The following is a 16,756-nucleotide window of genomic DNA, read 5'->3' as shown; positions in this document are numbered from 1 at the left end:
CCGTTATGGTCCAGTCGACCTTCCTTCCGGTGCCAAAAGTGAGCTCATCCTGCAGCATGTTCTTCTCAATGTAAATAAATATATTAATACTTGCATTCTCCAGAATAAAAGCTACCCATACCATGTGTTCCCCTGGCAGGGTAAGTGTTGGAGCTCATGCTTTGGGATTTGGGTTTGGTACAGTTCTCACCGCAGCGGGAGCCTGTGGCAATCCGGCTGGGTGGGTAATGATATCAGATGCCTCTCTTCACAACAACAGGTGCCTTGGCATGGCCAGTCTCCACCTCCACGCTGGGGTAATGACATCAGCAGCGAGCGCTGTTTAATTATAGTCCTCTAGAGCTCAACCCTATAACACCCCGATATCTCAAAGTGCAGCAATATCAACTTGTAGATTTTAGCATGTGCTAAAACGTTAGCATGTGTGGATCTTTGCATTTGCATTCCCCTTTAAGTACATACATACTACACATAAATGAAAGGATTTCATTTACTATATAAATACATTTTACTAAATTTTAACATTTAAATTACAGCCGAGATACCTTTTTCAAAAAGGATTTATGCTGCGTTCACACCATGCCGTAATTACCGTAATTACTAGGTGACAACCTGCGACGTTCTACTCAGAGCTGTACTCGGACTCGGAATTATGTTTCTATGGCAACAATGCACTGAAAAAATTGCTGTAGGATTTACTTTGAAAGAATTTTCACTTGAAAATTGCCATTGAATTTCACAAATAATTACAAAGAAACAACGATTAAACATGATAATTTTTAAGTGGAACTGAAATAATGAAATAGAATGAAGTACACGCTAAAAAATGTGTTAAAAACATCCCAAGTTGGGTTGAAATTAGACAAACCCAGTGATTTGGTTGTTTTGACCCAGCGGTTGGGTTAAATGTTTGCCCAACATGCTGGGTAGTTTTATTTAACTCAACTATTTTTTAAAAATGACTATATGTCTGGGTTAAAATGAACCCAAAATAGGTTGGAAATTAAAAATCAGACACAATTACTAGAGGAAATAATAATAATGGGAATAAAAAGGGGAACATTTTTTTAAATAAGCAATTTAATAAATGTTTATTGTTTAATTATTATTCATTAAAGGCAGGGTAGGTAAGAAATTTTGTTCCAATAAATTTCTATATATATACATGCATAATTAAAATGTAAGAACTCTGAAAAAAGAGTTAAAAATCGAGTGACTCTAGACCGTATCTGTATTAAACACAGCTCATTATTTCCATCCGGGACGAAACATAGGATTGGCTTAGGCGGCTTCACTTCTCGCAACCATGCAACCACCCTTTTGCAACATACCTGCCCACTTGCGCGCGCACGTATTTGGGGATCCAAGAGGCATGGATCCTAGGAATACCAAAACAATGGCAGAGAAACAGCAAGCTAAATTCACAGATCGGCCTTGCAGTTAGTGAAGGCAAACCAGGCAAAAAAGGAAGAAAGTAACAGTACAAGAAAAGGCAATGAACAAAAAGTCTTTGGATAAACAAAGAAATAAAACGCGAGTTAATATCGGCGTGGCTTTCCAGCGATGGCGAGAACTGAGGGAACTCAAGGGGCTGAAAAGTGACTCCTTGATGGCTTTATTTCTGCTGGACAGGTAAATCTTTCTTTTTGTATTTTGATCTACATATTTTTTTGTTTATTTTTTCATGAAGCATGTGTCATTAGCAACGTAGCTGCGTAATATAGCTAACATAACTTACTTAGCGAGCCGTGAGAGACGATAAATAATGTAGCTATAGTGTTGAATGTGCAATTTTACCCTCTGTCTAACTCTTTTACCATGTTCACCTTAAGTTTACCTGCACGTTTTTTTTCGCCTTTGTTTTGTTTTTATATTCTCTACCTATGTTTACTGATGTCTTTATCTTGTATCTGTGTGTGTCGTACACACTTTGTTGTATGTGTGTGTTATTATTTTGTGTCTGCAATGCAGTTGTGAGTTGATATTTGAGTGTATGTTACTCTGTTGATCTGTAGAACAACGTAATGTTATGAATCTTAACGAAATTCATTTCACACAGTGTAAATGATGGTAATGGAAAAACGGTATCATGCAACCTGTTTTTAGCTTTGCCTTATAGATAGCTCGTTGCAATCAAAAAATTATATTTTAAACTTTACCAATATCAATATGAGTAATGAGTACTAAAATACATCTTGTTTGTTTATTTCATAATTATAAAGTTATTTTTATTACATGTGATTCTGACATGATGTCATACATCACTTCTCCTTCCTCTCCGCTCGTCTCAGGTAAATAATGCTCTTCCAGTAGTGGTTGGAGTCAACGTTCATGCGTTTTGGGGGCGTGGCTTTGGAAGGAGCCCAGAAGGGAGGGGGTGGAGTGAATGGAAATAATGAGCTGTCTTTAAAACAGTCGTGAGAGGTCTACAGACACTCGATTTTATACTTTCTTTTTCAGAGTACTTACATTTTAATTATGTATTGATATATAAATAAAGTTTAAACAAATTTTGAAAAAAAGTTTTTTATAAATTTTTTTGCCTACCCTGCCTTTAAACATATTAATAAATGTTCAATTCCATCATACTTTGGGTTTATTTTAAGCAAGCAATATAGTAATTTTTAAACAATAGTTGAATAAAACTGCCCAGCAGATTGGGCAAACATTTAACCCAACCGCTGGGTCAAAACAACTCACTTGCTGACTTTGTTCAATTTCAACCCAACTTGGTTTGTTTTAACCCAGCATTTATTAGAGTGTAGTATCTCCAAATAAACTTTATTTACAAGTAAAAATAATTTTACAGTGTTTTAACGGCAATGAATCTTTGCAATTTGAGTAATCTTTCGTTTATTTTCAAATTATTCTTCACTGTAAAAAAAATCCCAGTAAAATTTACGGTAAAAAAACGGCAGCTGTGGTTGCCAGAACTTTACTGTAAAAAATACAGTAGCAACGTAAAAAAAAATCTGTTAAATTTACGGTAAAATAACATATTTCATTAACTGATATAATGTTAATTTACCAACCTAATGAAGTACTAATATCTGTTTTGTACCTTTATAATACACTGACAATCACCAAACACAGTGGTGATGAGAGTCACATGATGAATCAAAGTTCATCACAAGCAGCTTTTCCACAAGCTGAGAAGCACAATACTAATATATAGAAGGTGCACACAGTGTCATTCACACACACACTAAACACCATCATGGTAACATGCATGAAATTTTAAAAATGCAGTAAACATTAATTTAACAACATTAGATGTAACATAAAACCCTAATGTACATAACTGATTAGAAAAAAATGAGAAAAACTAAGAAGAAACAGAGTTATTTCAACGAAAATATATCAAATGTGAAGTGTCACGCAGGGAATTGTGGGAATGTCAATTTACGGTTTTTCACTGAAAATTTTACAATGAATTGTTATTTTTCACTTCCAAAAACTGTGAATTTAACGGTATTTTACCGTAAAATTACATTAAATGTACCGTTAGATCTATTACAGTTATTCACCGTATATAGTACGGAAACTTTCTGTAAACCAATTGACAGTTTTTCGCCGCAGCATTTTTACAGTCTTTTACTGTTAAAATCACGGTCATTTTTTACAGTGTTCACTCTAAAAAATGCTGGGTTAAAAACAACCCAAGTTGGGTTAAATATGGACAAACCCAGCAGGTTGGGTTAAAGGGCACCTATTATGCCCTCTTTCACAAGATGTAATATAAGTCTCTGGTCAAGTTTCATCTTAAAATACCCCACAAATTTGCCCCTATTTGGGGGTGAGCAAAAACATGCCTTTTACTATATTACTATATTGCTGTGCTAAAAAAATAAATTCAAAATTGGTTGAAAAAAAATGGCTGGGTGAAAACAACCCAATCCTTGGGTTTGTCCATATTTAACCCAGCATTTTTTAGAGTGTTATTAATGAACAGAAATATTACGGAATAATGGCATATTGCTTAATTCAGTGGCTTGTTTCTATTTTACTGGTGAAGCTGCTTCCATTTTGAGTATTTCAGTCATGTGGTACAAGTCAAAGCTCTCAGAAAATGTTGAGTAGTTGTAACTCTGAGTTCTACAAGGACGCTCTTATGAACACTTTTTATGGATTCAACCACGTAGTGCTGAAACACTATTGTAGTTGTTAAAATTTCCAAGGAACAGCATTCTCCCCTAGAAGTGACCGGACAGACCAAACCGTGAGTCATAGAGACTTGAAACTTTGAGGGCTGGTGCTCACGCTGCTACAACGTCACCAAGGCTCGCCCCGATCGGCCTGACGGGGGCGCTACAGTGGTGAAAAGTATGAAATGGCTCATAACTCCTGAACTGTTAGGCATAGGGTCTAATATCTTTGGAATCTTTGGCTCAGGGCGGACAAAATCCATGCCTCGGATTCGCTCGTCATTTTGACAAAATTTTCAGGTATTTTGGATTTTTTTGAAAAAACTTATTTTTCGACTAATCCTAGGTTTTTGGTCCTGTCTAAAACAAGCAGGGAAGCAAGATTATCTGGAATCTGATTGTCAATGATTATCTATAAATAAATAAATCAATAAATAAATGGTCATGGTCCCCAAGAGCCACCAAAATGTTCAAAGTGGGTGGAGCCACTTTTACGAAAATGGCTATAACTTGTGAACGAAATGAGATTTTTCACCAAACTCAGCACAGCTACGTAAGAGCTCATTCTGTGGTCGTGTGAAAAAGGATGCAGCGACTGGCTACTTCATCTACTTCAACTACTTCATCATTTGTCCGATTGACTTGAAAATTGTCATGCAGTGTCTTTCTCACAGGTGCCATGACGTCTATGAGGACATTGACATATCTCAAAAAACATGTCCGCCATCGGCCAATGAAGTTTGAGCAGCTATCAGACAAGGAGGCCGATCGAAACAAAACTCACTGGGCCTGTTTTCTGAGCAACTTTGCTTTTAAGAGGCAAATTCAAAAACCAACTTTGGTGAACTAAGTTTTTGGCTCAACCTCAATAAGCATTAAAAAGCTTTGCATTTCCTATGATAAATTGCCTCTATTGGCGGTAATTAGTCTTTTCCAACTCGAGATGGTTATAGGTTTTCTGAATAAACATTATACCTTTTTACGCATGTGCTTAAAGGCCTTAAAGTGCTTGAACCTCGATAATTGCTGCTAGCTGCTATATTTACAAGTTGGACTCTTGTGGTTGCGACACATGGCTAACAAACTAACAAAAAAAAAAAAAAAATGTAACTACATCAAGTTACTAACAAGACACTTTGCAACCCTACAAGTGATGATATTAAGTTTCTCCAGGAACTAAGTTTCCAGAACATGCTAGTAGCATTTTAATTTAAATCAAATTACTAGTTAAAAAGATACTCGTTTAGCTACACTACCAGTTACTACAAACATCAGCTATTCATTTGGTTCAGTCATGTGACTTAAACATGACCATCAGTCGGACTACGTAATGGTGGCAAATACAAAATGAACAGAGATACCATAAAAAAGTCTGTAGATGAGCAGAATAAGTCACATTATTGAAACAGATGCCTGTACCTTTTAGCATGTGCTAAAATATTAGCATATCTCTGCCATACTATGTGCCCAGAAAATGATTTTGCATTTCCTTTTAATGAAATCCAAATGGAAGTTTTGTGGATTTTAGCCCTTGTGTGTTATGCTGCCTTCATTTGAATCATCACCATTAGAATTATCGTAAATACGAATTTCCTAGTTAAAAATTGGACATGAATGTCCTCTCATGTCATATTCCACTGGGAAGCACTGGGATAATTTTGATACACAACTGTCCGAGATGGGCTTGCCATAAACTTTAAACATGGCGGAGGGGAGAACGACTGTTGCTGTGAATGGTATGCTTTATTTGTTTTTTATACAACAGCTGTGTCTTGTCGTTTAAGTAGTGCATATTTACATATATGAATAATCATTTGAAGCATATTGTATGTTTTAAGCACAGCAAAAAATCCAGAATTGTCAGCAAGCTGACTAGCTATAGTACAGTGAATGGTTGTCAATTAATGGGACGCTAAATATCATTTTGGCTTCAATAGCCAAGACTGAACCTGGTTTCCTCCATAATTCCTGTTCTTTCTGACAACAAAGCACTTGAATGCAACAAACTCATAATCACAACTTTAGAAGTGGGAAGTAGAAAATTAATGGATTATTTATTTCAGTTAAAGTTTTATTTTATTTTAAAAAAATAAATAAAAATGTTATATATATATATATATATATATATATATATATATATATATATATATATATATATATATATATATATATATATATATATATATATATATGGCTTTAGTTAACTAAAAAAAAAATAATAATAATAAAAATTGCAAGTTGCAAATCATGGTAAATTTATGCAAGCTTGTTTCCGCCACTAAATAAAAAAAAATAAAAAAATAAAAAAGGTAATTGTGACTTTTTATCTCACAATTCGGACTTTTTTTCTCATAATTGCAAGTTTTTATCATGCAATTCTGATTTTATAACTCACAATTCTGACATTTTTTTTTTTTCTCAGTTTATTATATCTCATAATTCTGACTTTATAACGTGTAATTGTGAGTTATAAAGTCAGAATTGTGAGAAAAAAACGTCAGTCTTTTTCCCCTCACAACTGGACATTATAACACGCAATTACGAGTTTATATCTCAAAATTCGGAGAAAAAAGATCAGAATTGTGAGAATTTTATATCATGCAATTCTGATTTTATAACTCGCTATTGTGAGTTTATATCTCGCATTTTCTGAGAAAAAAAGTCGGAATTGTGAGAGAAAAATTTGGTGGCAGAAACAACCATATAAATTGCTTTGTTGGCTAATTTAAAAAAAAAAAAAAAAGGAAAAAAGATGACTGCTTTTTTGACATTCCCCAACTTCATGCTTCAATAAGCATCAGCACCAACACAGGAACGAAAACTGCACCTGTCAAGCCATTTACATGGAGAACTAAAACTAAACATTCTCTAAAAATGGCAAAACAATGTTTGATATCTTTATCTTTTTTTATTGTTATTATTTCCTTGGCAAACCAAATATGGCCTCCTTCAGTGTTAGCCATTAAATGTACAAAATTTGCCCTCTTTCCACCCTATCACCATTTTGTTTCTGCGTTTTCCCTGTGATATTAGCTGGGAAAGCGGGAGGTTGTTGTCCGGATGCACAGGGGGTCGTGTGACTGTGTCTGTCTCTACGCTGATGGCTGCTAATCCCTTCAAACAGGCCGGCATGGGCCAGACATGGCTGAGGGCTACAACCGAGCCGTAATTACACACGACCTTCCATTATTGCAGCGATGCAAGCAATTACAGTAGCTGCGCCTTTTTACATGCAAAACAGCCCAAATGAGGGACACAATGACAGCGGATGAGACAGGCTAACGGCAAGGCTGGACTGCCGCCATACCCATATACAGCATCAAGATGTGTAGAGATTGCATAGCACTAAACATTTTAAACAAGTCCAAAAACCAGCTTTTCTCATTTCATTGTAAGTGAACTGCTTCATATAGTTAACCAAAACCATAAAAAATAAATAAATAAATAAATAAATAAATAAAATAAAGTTTTCTTACTTGAAATAAAATAAACTTTAACTGAAATAAAGTGTTAAAAAAGGGTCAAGGCAGAACTTCTAATTTTCATGTACTAAAATAACTAAAACTGAAATTAATAATAATAACACAAATTATATATATTAAAATTATACATAAAAAAATTGCATTATTTTAATATATATATATTAAAATAAAAATAACAAAAACACACAACCAAATTATTAAAAAATTTAAAAAAAATCAAAATAAAAAAATAATTAAAAATATTATTAAAAGCCATAATAGTATCGGTAACACTAATTGTTACTCGTTACATGTTACTATAGTAATAAAGTAAATTATGCATAATTATATGCAACTAACTCTAAATAAAACCTCAATCCTAACTCTAACACTATAGTTAGTTCATGTAGTTAATTAATATTACTCAGTATGTAATTACATTGTAACAAGGACACTAAAATAAACGGTTACTTTATTTCAAGGTGTCTTTGTTACAGTGTAATTATGCATTGAAGTACTGAGTAATATTAATTAACTACATGTACTTGCTATAGGGTTATGTTAGGATTAAGTTTGTTGTAGGGTTAGTTGCATGTAATTATGCATAATTTATAGTTATTACTATAATAACTACATATAATGTGTAACTTTAAAATAAAGTGTTACCAAGTAAAGTGCGACAATAGTATCTCAATAGTCTAATTCTGATTGGCTGAGCTCAAAGCCATTGTAAATTCCCAATAAACACACACAGGATTGCACATTCCGTATTAATATGTTATTACGCTCTAAGATTCTGATTTGAATTCCATTGCAGTGTTTTATTAAAGCTATAGTGCCAGGTGGCTGCGTGTGCATTACCCCTTACCTGTGATAAAATCACATTAACGAAGAGCGTCAATTAGCTTATGAACCTCTTTTTGATTTATTATATCCTCAAAGAGAAACCAAAGCTAATTTCCTCACTACTAAAACTGAGAGAGGTATTACTGAGAAGCAAAATGACTTGATTTAGTAAATTTGCTGCAGCGAGGAGGGAAGCGCGTGTGTCTGTGTGTGTTTATGTGAATGTGCATGCGTGCGTGTGTATGTTTGTGTACGTGTGTATTTAGGCGCAGCATTTGGATGACCATATGGAACTCTTCGTGGCGCCAGGAGACCATGCGGCTTGGAAACCTGATCACCATCTCCCTGGTGACAGCTGGAGTCTTTACACTATCAGAACATTTGTAGACTTCTAATTTGTCATAACCACCTCCTGTGGCAAAGAAATATGCTGCAGAATTAGGTAAGAGAGGCTGAAATTTAGAGCAGAAAGAAGGGTTACAGCCAAAGAAAGAAAAGTTAGACAGACATAAGTGCGTGTTTGCACGGAAATATGACGGAAAGATATATTATGAATTTCTTTATTTGACTGCTCTGCTTCGTTCACGTCAGATTTGTTGGCATATCAAAACTGAAATCCATTTAATTTATTATGGTCTGAAGAGCAAAAATCTTAAAATCAAAATCAGTTTTTCATGTTTGCAATGTGATGTGTAACATAATATAATAGGGCTGTGTCTCACACTCCTTCCTCAAATAGTGAACTATTCACTGGATGTGTGAACGGTGACCACAGCAAGATTTCAAGATGGACATGAGCAGAGACAAGTTTTCCAATTTTAGTGAAAATACTTTTATTAAGAGTACTTATTACAGAAATAATATACTTTAAAACAAATAAGTACAAACTGAATGTAATGTCAGATACTTAATTTCATGTTAATTGCAATTAAATGAAAATGTATTATAGTTTAGCTTCATATTAAATACAGTTAGCTGAACTTTAGGGTGTTTTACACTAAGTATGACTTGCATGTAATTTCATAATTACTTCTATTGTCTTTGAAACAGTTTAATGATGTAATGACAAGCATTTATAACTAAAATACACAAAAATAATGTTAATTCTATTGAAACTCATGGCATGTAGTTGAATATATTTGTAATTACACATATGTGTTGATATAATCAGGTACTTTGCATGTGCTTTAGTATGTTAATCAAGATAACTGAACGTTTTTAAAGCATGACACAAAAAAAACATTAAAACAAATATACTTTAAAGTAAACCTTTTAGATAACAGTGCCGTTACATATGTTACATGTAGTTACTATAGTAAGTTGTGCATAATTACATGCAACTTACTCTAAACCAAACCAAACCCTAACCTTAACCCTATAGCAAGTGCATGAAGTTACTTGACATTATTAAGAAATGATAGTATACTCTATTTAAGTGGCCTTTTTCATTAATATTATATGATTTCTTGGTTTCTTTTAATATGCTTTTAAGATTTGAAGTACACTACAAGTGCATATTCAACACATTTAAGTGTTCTTCTTTTTCATAAGGGTTGGCATCGTGTTGATGCTTACAACATTAGTAATTATACACTACACCAAGTAATGACTGAAGAAACATATCTTACAGTTAACAGCCAGTCCTAAAGATCGCAAATGAAAAACAATTGGGTTTCTCTGCAGTGTGAACCAAGTGTTTCAAGTGTAATGAAAACAACAAGCACTAAAATATCAAATCAATTATTTAGCTACAGATACAAACCAACAAGGTAACAAGAAACAGAAAAACTCATTCGCCCGTAGTCTGAAATCTAAAGCATGTCAACATACCATATGCCAAACAAAGGGCCGAGCCGAGTAGCGTGCCCTAGAGAAAGCTGTTTCTCGAGGGAAGACAGCGCTCACCTTTTTGCCAGCTGGAATATTTAGCCAGAAAGCGGGTCTTGGCCTGGTCCTAATTTTACCCCATGCTTCCAAACATATCCTCCCCCTCCCTTCCCATTCAATCATCCATTCACACACACACACACACATTTCCTGGCATACGTCAATCACATGTTAGCGTTCTCCCAGTGCCCCTAAGACTGTTTTGAGATGACATGTCTGTGAGTAAATATCTGATTAAAATTTCATGCGGCTGTGTTTTTTTTTCCCTGGCTTTTTCCTGAGCGTAACATCATGTTCTTGCCTTTCCATTTGTCTGAATAGAGCGTGTAGCTCTTATTGCTCATCAGACAAAACACGTCTCCTTACTTCACGTAACAAACTCCTGAAAGCTTAAGGGACACAATGCTTTTGACATTATTTTAACGTCAGAGAGGAAACTACGGCTATGTTTGGAAATGGAACACTAGCTTATTTATGCTGTATATTATTAGCACATCAAAAACAGAATGCATCATGTTGCATGTATTTGGGGCGATTTGCAGTTTTATTTTATTTTTAGGTAATTTTCCATAACAAATGTTTTGGTTCCACTTTATATTAAGTGGCCTTAACTACTATGTATTTACAACAAAAAATAAGTACAATGTACTTATCGGGGTCATATAGTATTGCAAAACACTTTTGCTGCTATTGAGATGGGATACAGGTAAGGTTAGGGAAAGCTTTGGTGGTATGGGTATGTTTATTAGGAAATTAATTACAGATGTAATTACATGCATGTGTTTTTAAAATATAAGTACAATGTAAAAACATGTATGTACACAATAAGTGCATTGTATCAAATGATTAATTTAAATGTAAGTACATAGTAGTTAAGGCCACTTAATATAAAGTGGGACCAATGTTTTAATTCTTGTCTGATCAATTAGTGAGTAAAGACAGACAATGTTACATAAGGTTCATTTATTACACTGGAAATGGAAGATCTATAGTCTCATTGCATTGCATTGTGATGTTCATGTCTTTCTTTCTTCAGTCGAAAAGAAATGAAGGTTTTTGAGGAAAACATTCCAGGATTTTCTCCATATAGTGGACTTCACTGGGGTTCAACGGGTTGAAGGTCCAAATGTCAGTGTCAGTGCAGCTTCAAAGAGCTCTACATGATCCCAGACGAGGAATAAGGGTCTTATCTAGAGAAACCATCGGCCATTTTCAAAACCACAAATGCTCATCTTGCACTGCGCCACACATTACGTAATCACGTTGGAAAGGTCATGCGTGACGTAGGCATACAGCCCCGGATATACTTTGCTTTCCACGGCCGGACGCGTCTCGCATCTTTCAAAGTATGCTAAACCACGGATGCGCGCGGATGGCCGAGTTCGATACATGCCTAGTACAATTTTTTCTATACTCTTTACCAGACATCATGTCATCAATGGGACATTTGCTGGGCAGGATCCGAGGAGAAAAACAGTGCAGCCACCATTGCAACATAGTTCAGAAGATACACCAAGAGAACAGGAATCAAAAACGATGGAGAAGGCATGCTTCTGAGTTTACTCGTCTTGTTTTTGAATCGCTCTTTACACACGCTTCTTCGACGACTGCACATTCTGCTCAGTACTGTGCGTATTGTCACCTAGTGGACTCTTCTGTCCTGCTTGCACGTGCTGTTGCACGTGCACCGTTTGCGCGAAATTTGCGGCCGGCCGTGAGCCCTCTGCATGACGAAAATTACGTCATGCAGACGGTGCACGAACGCGGACGACCAAAGTATACCCGGGGCTTAAGTACCGCAGTCCTCCAACTTCAAAATCAGCCGACATTGTTTTTTTTTTTTACCTTTTGTTGTTGTTGTTGTAAACACTTGCTCTGTACTTCTGCCTGACCTTTCCAACATGATTGTGTAATGCGTGGCACATCGCAGAGCAGTGCAAGATGAGCATTTGTGGTTAAAAAGTATATAAAGTATAATTTCTTTTCGACTGAAGAAAGAAACATCTTTTATGAAATGGGGGTAAGTAAATTATCAGGAAATTTTAATTCTGAAGTGAACTAATCCTTTAAAAGTGTACTGCATAAATAGTAAGAGTAGCATGCTATTACGCTATTTTACGCAACGATATTTAGTGTGGTATTGCAACTAATGATAACAGACATTGCTTCTTCTGCAGGATTTTATCATTCCCAGGTTTATAATATATAAATGTTAAAGCAAAAAGAGTTGTAAATGCTCACAATTCTTGAATAATTGCAGAAAAAAAATAGGTGGCTGTTTTCAAGCACTTCAAATAATCAACACCTAGAATCTGCAACGTATAATAGAAATGACTTGGAGACATTTGCTTGAATGGACATTAGTTCACAATACGTTTGCTGAGGAAATTTTCTGAGGACGTTTTCTCTGCTGTTCAGAGGGGAAATGGCTGAATTGCACTAGTAATGCTCTTTAATTCTGATGGCCTGAGCTCTGCGGGCAGTCCCTGTATTCTCTGGATGACTCTTTCCTGGTATTGGCTGAATTAAGTGCTGGAGAGCCATCAGTGACGTCTGGCTTACTGTGCCATTACCTCAGAGGAAGAGTGCTTTGGTTTTTTTCATCAAATGTTCTCATCAAAAATCTTTATTTATTCTAAAAATGCTTGCAGAAATTAAAAAAAAAAACAAAACAAAAAAACAAGGGCAGTGCAGATAGCAGTCCAAATAGCGTCCCATATTCAGGCAGCAAAGCGAAATCTGAGAACAATGCAGGCAGCGGAAGTACCTTATGAGACATCGAAGAGGGTTCTAATAGCTGCGGCATCTAGCCAAAGTACTATGCAGAGAAAGAGATAAAGAGAGACTCGCCGTTCATCATCATCGGTTCTCCACAGAGATAACTGACTTATTTGTGCTATTTTCTCCACAAGCCTTTTCTGAACCTCAGACTCCCACAAGGCTTCAAAGCTAAAATAAGGAAAGTTAGGTACTTATGTTTTCCTCAACAGAGATAAATGCAGTGAAACCACACCAAAACGTCTTTTCATTAAAGAGTCTGTGCTTAAATCTTCAGGCACGGTGGGAATTGTTCTTCGGATGCTGTTTTTGTACTTTTGAATTTTTCTATTTCCAGGGTGTTATCATTTGTATTTTGCGTCCGGTAGGTATTCATATGTAAAGCGTGCATGCACGATTGATGCTGAAACATAATTTCAACACATTATTATGTATTTATGTCAAAATATTATCATAAACCCTTTTACAACTTTACAGAACATCTTTATGAATCCTCTGACAACTAATTGGGACTTAAATGGCAGAAACCTGTCCGTAGGCATTGCTACAGGTGACTGGATTCAATATTTGGATTTGATTATCTAATTTATCAGAAAGTTTGTCATAGAATGACATTGTGTTACATTTAGAATGTTATATGTATTTGTTCGATTTTTCTCATCTTGCTATCAATAATTTTGTATCATCAAATATATAAATATATGAAAATGTCTGAAATCTAATATGTAAATCTAATATAATCTTAAAAAGAACTGAGAGTACTTGATCATTTACTTGTTGAAGTCTGTGTGTGACTCAAGCATAATCAATTGCAAGATGTTACAAATATAGAGGGATTATATCAACCCAATTAAAAGTTTTATAAGGTGTTTATGGCATAAGTGTTTTATAGGGTCATTAACTAACATAAAATATAGTTTTATATATGATATGATAGGATATATCATATCATATCATAGCATATCATATTATATCACATCTTATATTATTTCCCTTCTTTTGAAACCTAAATAACCGTGATTTCTTGTTTTATCCCAACCAAAGGGAACACTGATCACCATAATGGTGAGTTCAAACAATCAATGACTTTTTGAAGTCAGCTTATGTGATGTTCTCTTAATTTTTTTCAGTTCTGTTGATAATTGAACATTTAAGATGACTTTGGGAAATCAATGAATGCAAACTGCAGAAGTGGAGGAAATTAGTGAAAAGTCCTGACTCAGTAAAGTTAACTAAAAAGTGGTAGAATCACTGTTGGATTTTACAGTTGATTCTACCACTTTTTAGTTAACTTTACTGAGTTGGGGCGATTCTTATTAGACTTTTCACTAATTTCCTCCACTTCTGTTTATTTAAACTTTAAAAAATGCTAGAGCCAGACTAATGCACAAATACTTATAAGATCACGTTGATATTTCACAGAGCATAGTGACTTTGTGTTCATGCATCTTGGTTTAATCTTTCAAACTTCTGGGAATGACTGACGCCGGCGCTCTGTTGCTGGGTAGAGTGCATTGTCATAGTTTCTTAAAGAGAGAGAGAAAAAAAATACTAATGCTTCACTTTAGCTGTACCGCACAAAAGCCAGAAGGGGAAAGTATGAAAGAAAGGCTTTGAAAGGAAAACATTCGGTATTAAGGGAAAAGCTGCACTGACTGTACCCGTGATATGTAGTAGTGTAAGGGGAGAGAAAGACAGCTATGGATTTTAATCCATTCGTCGATAAAGGTCACTACTCCAAAGGGTTTTATTTCTCTGCCACACATCAAAGTGTAAATCCGCTGATTGCCACCACTGAATGGGGAGACAACAAGGCCGGGTTTGTGGGTCGTTTCTAAGGCGCAGTGTGTGAGGAGAGAGCCCATAATGTGCAGGTTTTCTATCAGGGGCCCCCCGATCAATGGGCAGCCTGACCTTTGCATTGTGTTCCCGGCTTTGCCCGTGATGTCATGCCATCTATCCGCCGCTCTTCTTAAAGGGCCGAGAGAAAGGGAGGCACGGTCCCACACTGTCATCCCACCACGAGATTGAAAAGGCATTATCTGCAAATATAACCACCTGAAACTGGCGAAACATAGATTAAATGCGTCGGATTATCTGACACGTCTCGAAAAGATGAGACGGCGTCCTTTACGTCGAAATATTCCACCCTAATGATATGACAAGCATTGAGATATTAAGATGCAAAGCGAGCGTTTTGAAAGCGGCTCGGCACAAGTCGTTAATCAAATAAGGCCAATGGCCTTTTTAAGATGTTTGTCAGGGATTGATCTGCCTTTTGAGTTAATATACGCCGGAGCAGAACTTAAGAGGATAAAAGGGGTGAGCTTCTCATTGTTCCTCTCTGAAAGCTCTTCTTTGTAGTGGAGAGGGCCGATGGCAGCTGGTAGGGTCCTCTCCGCTCATTGAACATCGAGAACTTTCTCAGAGTGGCCAAGTGCATTGGAATGGAAATCTAAAGAGGTAGGCGTGAACCATTTGTTTAGCCATGTTTGTGTTTGCTGTCAACATGCCTGTCTGTTTTGTGGCATTGCCGCTTTTGGCTTCACAAAACCAATGTGTGTGTGTGTGTGTGTCCACCCTTTTCAGTGGCGGACATAATCGAGGGGGATCCGGTGCGAAGGAAAGACTCGCCCGAGCCATCCGCGACAGATGTTGTAATTGCCAGCTGATGGATGGGCCGTGGAGGAGGTCATTACGGACGGAGATGACTTGAAAAAGAAGGGAAGGGCCTGTGCCACGGCTGGACAACCAGTCCTCTGCCATCTCTAGAAGATGAGAGATTGGGACCCTGGTCATGGGACGGAGAAGATGCAGGATATGGTCAACCCTTAAATTAGACACACCCTCCCCCTATTGTGTGTGGAAAACACACTACTTATGCAGTCTTTTATGTAGACAGCAATTATCACGCTCAAGACTGCATTGACTGAAAGAGTCAGTTAGTTACCCACGAAACTTAAAGAGGTGTTTTAGACACTTACGTCACGCTTAAAACCGTCTGAATGTCATTGCGCTGGATATCAAAACAAGTGTGATCTGCAGACAAATGCTTCAGGGACATTACTTTTCTGAGCCATTTTTGCAATGAGCTTTAAATCAAATGTGGCTTTGTTATTCACTATTGTTTAACCCAATAAAGTCTATTTTTGTGAAATTTTCTTCTTGAAAATTGTGCTTTCTTCTAAATAAAGGACACTTTGATTCCGTATCTTCTTATGCAATGGCATTCAAATATTTGGTAACAATTACAGTATACGAATAAGGTTTCATTTGTTAACATTAGTTCATGTATTAACTAACACGAACTAACCAACCCGATATCACGGCAATTCGTACGTATTTTATGAGGTGGCTAATTCGTATAACCTCACTCGTACGATTTCATACATTTTTTGGTAAATTGCATGTATTTTACGAGTTGCCAAATGCATATGAATTAATACGTACGAATTACCTACCACTAAACCTACCCGTCACAGGGGTTTAGACAAATCGTATGAATTCGTACGAGTAAGGTTGTACGAATTCGTAGGAATTAGCCACCTCGTAAAATACGTACGAATTGGTCATGAGATAGCGCTGGACCTAACAAAAAGCAATACGTTTGTTACAGTATTCATTTTTCTCGGTTAATGT

The 16,756-nt window shown here is 36.1% G+C and overlaps 1 long non-coding RNA gene across 1 annotated transcript; it reads left to right on the top strand.

The window, feature by feature from the left end:
- Positions 1 to 14,316: 14,316 nt before the first annotated feature.
- Positions 14,317 to 16,326, top strand: LOC125258105. Its single transcript, XR_007182534.1, has 2 exons — positions 14,317 to 15,580; positions 15,707 to 16,326. It is a non-coding gene; the product is annotated as an uncharacterized LOC125258105 (long non-coding RNA).
- The last annotated feature ends 430 nt before the right edge of the window (positions 16,327 to 16,756 follow it).

This window comes from Megalobrama amblycephala, linkage group LG22, assembly GCF_018812025.1.
Source record: "Megalobrama amblycephala isolate DHTTF-2021 linkage group LG22, ASM1881202v1, whole genome shotgun sequence".
Taxonomy (NCBI): Eukaryota; Metazoa; Chordata; class Actinopteri; order Cypriniformes; family Xenocyprididae; genus Megalobrama; species Megalobrama amblycephala.
The sequence above is the reverse complement of the archived record's forward strand: the minus strand, read 5'-3'. Positions and strand labels throughout refer to the sequence as shown.